Here is an 11,708-nt window from a genome sequence, read left to right as displayed (position 1 = left end):
TCCATATCCTCCACACATTCGTTCAGAGCGAGGAATGAGGAAAAACTTCCACTCCCCGCTCTTTTCTTCCACAGTTCCAGTTTAGCCACGAAAGCTCTGATCTTGTCCGACTGAAAAAGAATGTTGGTCCCTTTGCCCTGCAGTTTCCTGTTGAGCTCGTTCAATGCACTGAAAATATCGGACAAGTAGGACAGCCGCACACGGAAAAACTCACCCTTCAACGCCTCCAGAAGCACAACATTCTCTTAGGCCCGAAGGAAGGCTACCACCTCATCAAACAATTCCAGGACTCACTGCAACATGTTTCCCTTTGAGAGCCACCTCACCTGAGTATGAAACAGCAACGATTCGTGGTCGGCTTCCATGCCTTCACAGAGCCGACGGAACAGCCGAGTGTTCAGAGCGGAACCCTTGATAAAGTTGACGACTTTGATGACGGTCTCGAGATGCTGCTTGAAGTTCTTGGGGAGAGTTCTCGAAGCAAGCGCCTCTTTGTGGATCAGACAGTGTGTCGATTCCACTGCCGGATTCTTTTGCTTGACGAGCGTGACGAACCCCGATCGAGAGCCGAGCATGGCTGGGGCACCATCCGTGCACACCCCAACCAGAGACTCCCAGCTGATGTTGCTGTCTTCGAAAAAGTCATTGATAAGGTCCATCACATCCTGAGCTTTGGTCGTGGTCTGGAGAGGTTTGCAGAAGAGGAATTCTTCTGCAATTCCTTTTTCGGTGGTATAACGAACAAAGACCAACAGCTGGGACAGATTCGCAACATCTGTCGATTCGTCGAGTTGAATCGAAAAAAAACTGTGACCCTCGAACCTTCTGAACAACTTGGTTCTTGATGCTCTCGGCCATATCATTGATCCGTGACCGAATGGTGTTGTTTGAAAGGGAAATCTGGGTCATCTTGTTGTAGGCAGCCTCACCAAGGACCAACTTCACGCACTGCAGCATACAGGGCTTCACCAATGTTTCACCAATTGTGTGTGGTTTCTTCTCCCTCGCAATCTTGTACGAGACTTCGTACGACGCTTTCACAATAGCGTCCGTTTGCTGACGAAACGTTCCAGTTGAGTCCAGTCTCATCGTCTTCAGATAATTTTGTTTCAGCTTGAAGTATTCACGATCCTTGTTCTGTAGTTCGGGATGGCATCCTTGAAGGTGTTGCTTCATCTGGAATGGCTTCATGCTACCATTCCCCAAGGTCTTTGTGCAGATGACACATTGTGGCAGATGTTCCCCGTTATTCACAACGAACGTAAAACCGAAGTCTCGATATGCTTCTGAATATATCCGTTTTTTCGACATGATCACTTGCGGACCTGAAAAGAACAAGAGAGATCATATTAAGACATGTAATATAAAAGAACAAACTAAAAAAGAAGAAAGAAAATAAAACATAAGAATGAAAGCGGGTAAAGTTCAGGAAACGGGTACTCCTGAGAAGAGAAGAACAGAAGGCTATTACTGGAAATTATTTTCTAATTATTTTCTGATAATTTCCAGAATTTTAATTCCAGACTAGAATTTCCCCCTGAAACACCCAAATTTCCCCCCTGGGGGAAATTTCCCCCCCCCCCCGGTTGGGAACCCGTGCTCTAGCACAACCACCAGACAACCCCCCACACATAGGAGACACATGATGAGACATACTTAACTCTTCCTATCCATGAATGACTAGAGGTTACAACACCATCTCCCAGAGGTGCACAATCTAACAGGATGACATCTCCATCCATGTGTCCTTATTACAGGGTTCTAAAGTCCTCTAACCTGCATGAACACAAATTGGGGTTGGAAAGGATTTACGAGACTGATGGTATCGCAAATACAGGGATTAAGAAACACAAGGCGAGCGTCCAAATGGCAGTTTATTACCTGGAAATAATCACATGGCAAAAGCACTCGAGACACTCACCGGGTGGAGGAGCCCAGCACTGGACGTGACGTCCCAGTATGTTACATGGGTTTTATACCTGAAATCTCATAACAAACACCAACTCCCGACCCACATAAGCATAACAATATTTTAATTTCACAAGTTCTGCAATTCTGCAATACTTTTTTTTTCTTCTTTTGAATGCAGCACATGTCTCCAGAGAGCATCATTTGCTGAGGGTGCAGCTATGCCTCTGATGCAATTCCCCTGGAGGTTACAGCAGGAATGTGAAATTTCACCATGATATTTCTCCAACTCTTCACGAAGGACACCGTGGGATCTTTATCATCCACCGACTAATGCCGGCAGATAGGATGTCCAGTTTAAGACGAATCCAAGGGATGGCAAACATCTAATATATAAAAGGGAGCTCGGTCTCTGCGTGCATGTGTCCATCCGTCAACGTGGGTGCTTCTACTAATGATGAATCAGCCTGCCTGTGAGACAGTTTATATAGCTGCCTCCAGGATGACAGTTTATAGCTGGATCGAGATTCAAACCCAGGCTATCTGACAAACACCGGCCCTCGGATGGATGGCTCAGAGGTGAGTGTGCATATGACGGGGGCTCTTGGATAGTCGAGGCTATCATGCCAGCCCACAATTGTTACCATTTTCCATCATAAAAAAACATCTTCCTATTGTTGAAAAACGATATTTTAACGTGCAGCAAAATTTCCAATGACGTCATGGATCCACTTCATTGTGTTGGCAAAGATTCTGAAAACCTTAGCACAGATGAAGTGGAAATAATAAAAAAAATGGTCACCAAAAGTCAACAAGAACCAATGGTCCTTGTTCCTGTTGAGTTATTATTTCAGTTCTATGGAAATGGTGAATTACCTGATTGAATTACTTCAAATGATAGATAATGAGTGAATTACCCATAACAATAAGATGTTATTTTAAGAATCTTTTGTACATACAAACTGAAGGATTCATCTTTGACAGACACTTAAGTAATGTCCTTCTCAAACAGCTCATATAACAATGTTCTGTGATCGTTGCATTATTTAATTAGTTTAAAATTGAATTATATTGTGTTCGTCTTTCTGCTCCACAATTCTTGGGGGTGGGGTGTGTGTCTGTCTATGTCTATTTCTATGTCACACACACACACACACACACACACACACACACACACACACACACACACACACACACACACACACACACACACACACACACACACACACACACACACACACACACACACACACACACACACACGAGGACGGTGTGAGGACTGCACGAGGCCTTTGAAAAGAGGAAGGCGAGGACATTTGGAGTCATCATGTGGAGAGTTGCAAGAGAAGCGCCATTTTGCCTGCGTGTGCACGTGTTGGTGTATGCACCTCCATTCTGGGTTCGATGGGGATCAGCTCTTGCCTAAGTTGAGTAGCAATGTACTTAAAAGGGGGGAGGGGGGGTTCTTTTTATTTTGGTCACCCCATTGTCTCTATTTTGTGTCCGTGTGCAAGTCCTCGACCGTAGGAGTTATTCGTTTATTCATATCATTATTTCCTTTTACATTATTAGTCGGGTCAATTTATGACAAACAACCACCAAACCCACAACAAATTGCAACAAAAGATTTCTCAGTGGTTTTCATTCCTACTGGATATACTGATGAACAGAAAAAAGTCTACCAAAATATGACATCCGGAAATGGGTTAAAAGTCATTCTGGATTCCTTCTGGATTCCTCCTGAGCTCCGCCGTCACGGCCCTTTTGATGGCCTCCCCATTAGGAAATCGGGTCCCTTTGATCACCCCCTTGAGCTTGGGGAATAGGAAAAAATCACAAGGGGCCAAGTCTGGCAAATACGGGGGTTGCTCCAGAGTTGGCACGTTCCTCTCCGCCAGAAACTGTCGGATGCTCAGGGCACTGTGAGTAGGGGCATTGTCATGGTGGAGCACCTAGGCGTTGTTCTCCCACAGATCCCTCCTCTTGTCCCGGACTGATCTCATGAGGTGCCAGAGGATCTTCTTGTGCACGTATTGATTCACTGTTTGACCCTGTGGTAGAAACTTGAAGTGGACGATGCCCTTGATGTCAAGAAACGTCATGAGCATCACCTTGACCTTCGACTTCGACATCCTTGCTTTCTTTGGTCTTGGTGATGCCGGACTTTTCCACTGATGACGCTGTCATTTGATCTCGGGATCATATTCGAATATCCACGATTCATCGCCAGTAATGACTCTCCTGAGCAAGTCTGGATCATCCTTGAAGCGCTCGATAATATCTTGACAGACAGCGACTCTTTGCTGTTTCTGGTCCTCGGGCAACAGCTTGGGGATCATCTTTGAGCACACCTTGCACATTTCGAGATTTTCAGTGATGATGCTCCAGACATTGTCCTTGTTGATGGAAAGTTCCTCAGCAATCATCCGCACTGTGAGTCGACGATCTGCGCGCACCATCTGCTTCACACGCTCGATGTTGTCCACCGTTCTGCTCGTTGAAGATCTTCCAGACCGTAGATCGTCTTCAACCTACTCCCATCCCTCTTTGAACCTATTGTGCCATTCAAATGCATGTGTACGTGACATCGTTTCTTCCCCGGAGACTTGCTGCAGCATTGTGAAGGATTCAGAAGGTGTTTTGCCAAGCTTGGCAAGAAACTTCAGATTGGCTCTCTGCTCACGACTCATCGCGTGACGACTCAGACTGGACAACGTGTAAAGCACGACATGTAAAAAAATCACACAATGAGCACAGTCAACCATCACCAATCATCTATATTGCTGGAATGTTGCAAAAGACTGTGACGCAACCTGTTAATTCAAGTCGTGTAAGTGGAGCACACAGCAGGCTCAGTCCCGTTACTTTTTATACGGACCTCGTATCTGTCCGGGTTCTTCCCGACATCCTTGTTTCTTTCAAACTTCTTTCTATTTTTCTTTTACAATTCTCTTTACTCATTCTAATTCTTGCTTTTTCATCTCTTAGTCTCAATTTCTTTCTCTTTTGTTTTTTATCTGTCTAAGGAGAAGTGAATTCTTGCAGAAATTTTACTGTGAGGCTCACTCGGCTGCGCCTGGATGGGTTTGACGATTGTGGAATAGCGGCTGAAACCCAAATCCTATCCAGGTTCCTCCATCTTTGGTCGATACTTCTTCAGGTTCTTTCTGATGACTCCAACGCCCTATTTGGTCTTCCGTTTGATTGCATCGATGAAAAGATACTGGAAGTGTTGCTGATAGAACTTGTACCGGTCGTCCTTGGTCCTCTACAGATGGAACGCATGCAGTGAAAATGTTCTTCACTCCCGCAAGGTGGTGATACGAGTTCTTCCCCATGAGTCCAGACTTTTGAGACACCCGGTAAAACCCCCAAAAAGTACTATTTCACACGTTTCAACCAAGCTGTTTGTAAATACATCTGTAAAATATATAAAGATGCCAAATCAAAATACAGTAAATCTCTGTGGGTATAATTTGCATAATGGTTCATCTTTCATTGAATAATAATGAATCAGTTGAGTTGTTCCATTTCGACAATTGCAGTGAAATTAGACTATCTTTCAAGATTGCGACCTCGTCTGACAAGATGGCACAGGGGTAATGCACTTATCTTTGAGCTGTGATAACCAGCCCACTATAAACTGTAGGATGGGTTATTCACAAGCAGGGTGTTGGATCACAAAGTGCACCGCCAAGTGTCCCATCTGCTCGCATTAGTTGGTGTATGTTAGATATACGATCGTATACTTCGCAAAGAGTAGGTGAGTTATCACCGCCACCCTGTATAAATTACAAATTCCTGGGTCCTGTTGAATGTCAGGCCTGGCAAGACGGTTCGTGAAAGACATGAGTCAAAAAAGACAAGACATCGGCGTATTCTATATATTGCCATTAGCTTGGTGTGCAACAAAGGAAAGGGGATGGGAGGACAGAAGGCTCAAAAGAACAAAGCAACTTCACGCAGGGTCAGGTGTCTATGGTATGGCATATTTGTTGGTATGCAGAGCTTGCCGTTGTAATGCAAGGCACCACATGCTAGCAGATGGAGGCCCTGCACAAACAGCCTGGTGCTACCTCACCCCACAATGAGTTCCACAGGCTCTGCAACTGGGGTGAGGGAAGCAGCTCAGCAGGGATGGAGAGGGTGGGTTGAGTAAGGGGGATGTTACAATCATTAAAAAGGATGCTGGGAAGTGGGTAGACGCAGACTTTCTCGATGGTCCTGTGACATATTAATCAGGAATGGTGTCATGAGCATGCAAGACGAAGCCCTTCCTGCAAAGAAGGGCCTACAGTACAGGTACAACTTCGATGGTTTTTCTTCACCACACAGATATACCATCGGGAGTTCCTCTACCTCTCCCACTCCATTCTTTTCCCATGCACGTACCAATGCTGTCACACACCTCCAAGCACAGCTTGCAATGTCCCTGAGGGTGGAGCTCTTAATAACACAGCTCGGTTGAGTGGAAACCACTACTCTTAATCTCCCAAATGGTTCAATTTAGAGCCTAACTGTACCAAGGAAGCTAACAATTAGAAACTGCCTTCAGTATAAGCAAATAAATTAGAGGCATAGAAGAACAGAAGGTAAATGACACAGAATAATAATTAAATAACCAACAATAATCAATATTTTTTATGCTTTCGGCTAGCAGGGACAGTAAGAGAACAAGGTGGGATTGGGAGGGGGGGGGGATAAAATCAGATGAGAGAGAGAGAAAGAGGAGTTAAAAGGAAAAAAAAAACAATAAGATATGTCAGGCTTGAGGGGAAGATGCTGAGAGCAAGAGAAGAAGAGAACAAGAGTCAGGATTAGCAGATCGAGGGAGAGGGATGACTGTTTTGGCTGACGCTTCTTCTGGACTCTTGCTGAATGTGCCTTTGGCACATTGCAAAAGCAGCTGCAGGGTGTAGTGTTGGAGAAATATCTGTGGATAAGATGAGTTTGGTTCGTCCCATTTCCTGTTAATATAATTAGCCAGCGGCAGCCATGGTTATAACACACAAACAGACACATACAAACGGACACTTTTCCTTTCACCAATAGATGCAAAAAATCTCATATAATTTCTCTTGTGGCCCCAGACCAAAACAAAAACATATACAATATTTATTTATAACATCCCTCACAGCCCATAATCTCCCACTCAAACCCCTCCCCCCTTTCTCCCAAACATGATTAATGACCCTGTGTTTAATTAATCTTACCCTGTGCATTGACAATATCCTGACATGACCTTCCCATCAGTGTTAAGAAGCACCCAAACCAGATATGGTGTCTCCTTCTGTGAAGTCTGTCTGAATGTTGGAAATGATGGCATCATCTTTCCAACTGCAGACATCCATTCAATAAAAGCCTAACATGTTCACAGAGGTCATCTCACAAGGTTCAATTTGTCATGGATGTTCAAACTGAGCAAGTGAGACAGGGAGTGCCATGGTCAATGATGTTTGCAGATGACATTGAGCGAAATGGTGGGGATGATGAGAGTATGACTGAGTATCTGGAGAAATGGAGACAAACGCTGGAACATAAGGGTGGGAAGATCAGTTTACCAAAGACTCAATATGTGAATTGTCAGTTTGAGCTTAGGGAAGAAGATCGGGGTGAAGTTGTAAAACTTATGGGTGGAAATCTGGAGAAAGTGAGTAGTTTCAAATCCATGGGGTCAGTGGTGGCAGAAGATGAAAATATGGGAATGGAAATTAAGCAACAGATAAATTCTGGTTTGAATGATTGGAGGAAGTGCAGTGGAGTGTTGTGTGATAGAAAAGTACCGCTGAAACTGAAAGGAAGAACTTACAAGACAGTTGTGGGACTGGCCTGGTTATCTAGTGTGGAAAATTGGGCAACATCAAGGAAAGAGGAACATAAACTGGATGTAAATGAGATGCAGATGCTGAGACGGATGTGTATAATGACGAGAACGGGAACCAGTATATCAGAGAGTCAATGAGGATTGTGGAAGCATCGAAGAAAGTAGCTGGGAAGAGATTAAATTGGTTTGGTCATTTGATGAGGAGAGTATGTGGTGAGATGAATGATGGAGATGAAACTGCCAGGAAGAAGAAAAAGAAAGCCAAAGACCAGATGGAAGGATGCGGAGGCAAGAGATTTAGAAGTTGCGGGATTGGAAGAAGAATTGGCAGTTGATAGAAGTAGATGGAGAATGGTGATCAACCAGCATTGTGGTGACCCCAAGTAAAAACAAGTCTGGAGATGGCGATGGTTCACGAGCAATGCACACGGTTCGCCTTTTTTATTTTTTGACCTTTGAGGGGACGCCACGGACAAACTGGCGGGAATCGGGAAAAACGTAAATGATGAAAGTTGTAGTACTCGAAGAGCACCACTTGCATACCAACTTTCATTCGAAACAGTTGAAAACCCTAGGAGCTCGATGTCCAATTTATTGATTTTTTTGACATTTTCTAAGTTCGTGACTTTGTGACCTTAACCTTGGGACGAAAATGAAAAATCGAGCTCTGTGGAGCTATGCAGCTGCCATTGGGCTAACCAAATACCGAAACCCTGCCAGATTCGACAAACCCCTCGGAGAAGATGCAACTTGAAATCGGCTACCCCTAAAAACACATGTTTTTTGGGCGTGGCTCCGCCCATAATGGGAGCAGCATGCCCATTCTCAGGAAAACACAACTAGATCATGATATAAACCTCCCACTCAAATTTTATCAGGATCGGATCAAAACCCATGGAGCTATGTGTGGGACAGACAGACAGACAGACAGACAGACAGACACACCCATAACGAATATAGTGGTCACTTACTGACTCGTGAACCAATAACGAATATAGTGGTCACTTACTGACTCGTGAACCAATAACGTATATAGTGGTCACTTACTGACTCGTGAACCAATTTGAGAAGCCAAAAGAAAAAAAGATCACAATACAGTGTAACACAAATTGGAAGTTCCGCCACCCAGATCCCCCCACCCCTCCCCTTGGCGCTCACACAGGGAGCGAGTATTTCTAGTACAAATAAATATTCAAATGTGCAGCCCACCTGCAGTATAGGCAATTACTGCACTGGTGGGGAAAAGCCAAGAACACTGTATATTAACTGAAAACAAAAGGTAATACCACCTGCTGGCCATCGAACGCTTATCCTGTGTGACCAAATTACATCCTGAATGGAAATATTATACCAAAAGTGATTAATATACAACATCATCACTAACTACAAACATGGAAATCATAATATTCGGAACTCTATAATATACAGGCACGGAATCCTGAATTGACTTTCCCAACAAAAGTCATGACATCCCATTAATTGTCAGGATTTCCCTGACATCATCATGTGCTTGCCTTATATAGCAATGAATAACATCAAGAGAATGTGAATAGTCAGTGAATGGGTTCTTCTGTTTAGTGTTCTCATCTTCACCGATGGCTGAGGATGCTCAGTACCCACATTCAAATCCCATATAATCTAGATGTTTGTCCATCATCAACTGCTATCACGAGAATTCACAATAAAGTACACTGATGTATGCTAATGTCTTTGTCCTATATATATATATATATATATATATATATATATATATATATATATATATATATATATATATATATATATATATATATATATATATATATATATATATATATATATATATATATATATATATATATACAAGCTCCACCATTGGGCTTTACAACAATGTAAATGTTTTTAATGCTCTCATTTTAAAAGCATCATCTCCAAGAGGAAGGAGTTCATGTAGTTCCAAAAAGGAAGATTCATTGGCAGTTTGTGGCCATTTCCATAAGGACGGTTCTCATTCTCCAATCAACCTTGAGGAATGACAACATGAACCACACACAATAGCAACCCTCACCATTAATCTGACAAACGATATGAACTCACTTCAAGAGGGAAGACAACTCGACAAAGGTTGTTTTTTTTTTTAAAGAATAAAAGTGGCTCTTTCGACACATTGATACGACCAAAAACGTTCAGGTAGTCAATCGGGATGTCAGGTATACTAATAAGTACAGTGACTGTGCATCCAACCTTGCATTCACTCGAAAGCACAGAAGAGCTGCAGCACACGAGTCTTTCATCAGTATGATAAATACATGGCACTACCTTGGGGTGGTACAATGAGCAGGTGTCCTGGGCTTTCAAAATGTAGAAACAAGGTTTGTAATACGATGGATTCTGGGACACCTTTTCAATTCTGATGGCAGTACCTGTAAGATATACTCAACATAAATTACAGGAATAACAATTCAATGAGCAGGTAAAATGAAAAAGCATGCGAGGTGGCATAATGGTGAGTGTCCATGCTGAGTCTTGGAGGTCGGTGGTTCAAACCCCAGCCGAGTCACACCAAAGACTTTTAAAGTAGCTTGTGCTGCTGCCTTGCTTGACACTCATCATTTGAAAAAGGACAGAACACGGACAAACAATCAGAAGTTGATAATAATAACACGGGCTTTGATGGACCTAATACGAGCAGACGGGAGGGAGAGGAGTCGAGGTGGTGCAGATGTAGGAGATGATTGCTGGTGCCATCGTCACATTCCAAATTCCTGTACTAACCTTCAGGGGGCACTGGAGATCAGTGGCTCAGTCGTGCTCTCCAAAATGATGCAACCTGTAGCCAAATTCTGCATACGAATGAATGTATCAGCAAAGTGTCGTGGGATCTTTCACCTCACCTCTCCTGGCCCCCATCACAACTTCACAGCTCCTCTCTAGTTTCAGTGTTTCTGTGGGCATAGTCACCTCTGCTTGTGGGGTAGTGTGGGGGAGTTCAAGGTCGTAAATTCAAATTATATTTAAAGTTTCATTTTAGAAAAGCAAGAAGTTAATTAAAGTTACATCAATTATGTTTGAGTCGGCCTATATTTGGTATTTTTTTTTGCCAGTTTCCAGGAGTTTGACACTCCTCATGTTTATTATATTATTACATGAATGACAACATAATCCTCCCAGGGTATTTATCTTTTCCGGTGAGCTCACAACAGCATATCGGACACAGGAAGGACAAATGTATAAGCGTTACCAAGATATTGTAAAGGTCATTTTGAAGTTTTGCAGAATAGCTCCTGATTCGGTCATCATAACGCTGTCGCATATTTCGAAGGACATCATGTCCAGGTAACAAAGGACAAACACAAACATAAATGTATAAAGGCAAATGTGCTGGCACTTGGCCCAGGCTTCATGTGTAATACCTGCGTCCTCTTTTCAAGCACCAACGGTGAAACATCAGCGACTGATGAATTCTGTCGTAACGCCAGCTCTCTCGATCATGTTTATTGCTACGTTAGTATGGTGTAAGATCCTAACATTTATGTCATATGCATAAATTGATCAAAAGGAACAGTGTTGCTTTATGAATTAAAAAAAATTCACAAAAATTTCCAACCTACCTTGTAGACCTACTCTGCTCTGTTATTGAAAACTAACACATTAGTGTGATTTTTAAATCGTGGAGACAAAGTTCCAATGCATATTTTGTACGCAGTAGGAAAGCAGGAAGAATGTTCAGACTTGCTACGCGCGCTGCTGCACAAGTGGGGGGAAGACATCAAAGTTGAAATTCGCATACATAAGAAATAGATGACATCTGTATCATTGTACATACAACATGCAGTTTGTAAGAAGGTTAAAAACAATTTACCAACTGCCTTTTGCAACCACTTTTCCTTAGCAGGTGAATTAAGCATAACATCTACTCAAAAGTCTATGTTCAATTTCAGATGCTGTCTTGATAAAAGGCCATTGAACATACCCTGCGCAGGAATTGAAGGAATAC

The 11,708-nt window shown here is 43.0% G+C and overlaps 1 long non-coding RNA gene across 1 annotated transcript; it reads right to left on the bottom strand.

The window, feature by feature from the left end:
- Positions 1-1,083: 1,083 nt before the first annotated feature.
- Positions 1,084-11,236, bottom strand: LOC147024491 (uncharacterized). The gene is made up of 3 exons (XR_015058825.1): positions 10,487-11,236; positions 10,031-10,134; positions 1,084-1,325 (listed from the first exon to the last, which is right to left on the bottom strand). It is a non-coding gene; the product is annotated as an uncharacterized LOC147024491 (long non-coding RNA).
- Between the last annotated feature and the right edge of the window lie 472 nt (positions 11,237-11,708).

Source organism: Eptatretus burgeri, chromosome 6, assembly GCF_056783735.1.
Source record: "Eptatretus burgeri isolate ZD-2024b chromosome 6, Ebu_testis_v1, whole genome shotgun sequence".
Classification (NCBI taxonomy): domain Eukaryota; kingdom Metazoa; phylum Chordata; class Myxini; order Myxiniformes; family Myxinidae; genus Eptatretus; species Eptatretus burgeri.
This window is presented reverse-complemented; position numbering and strand designations above follow the sequence as displayed.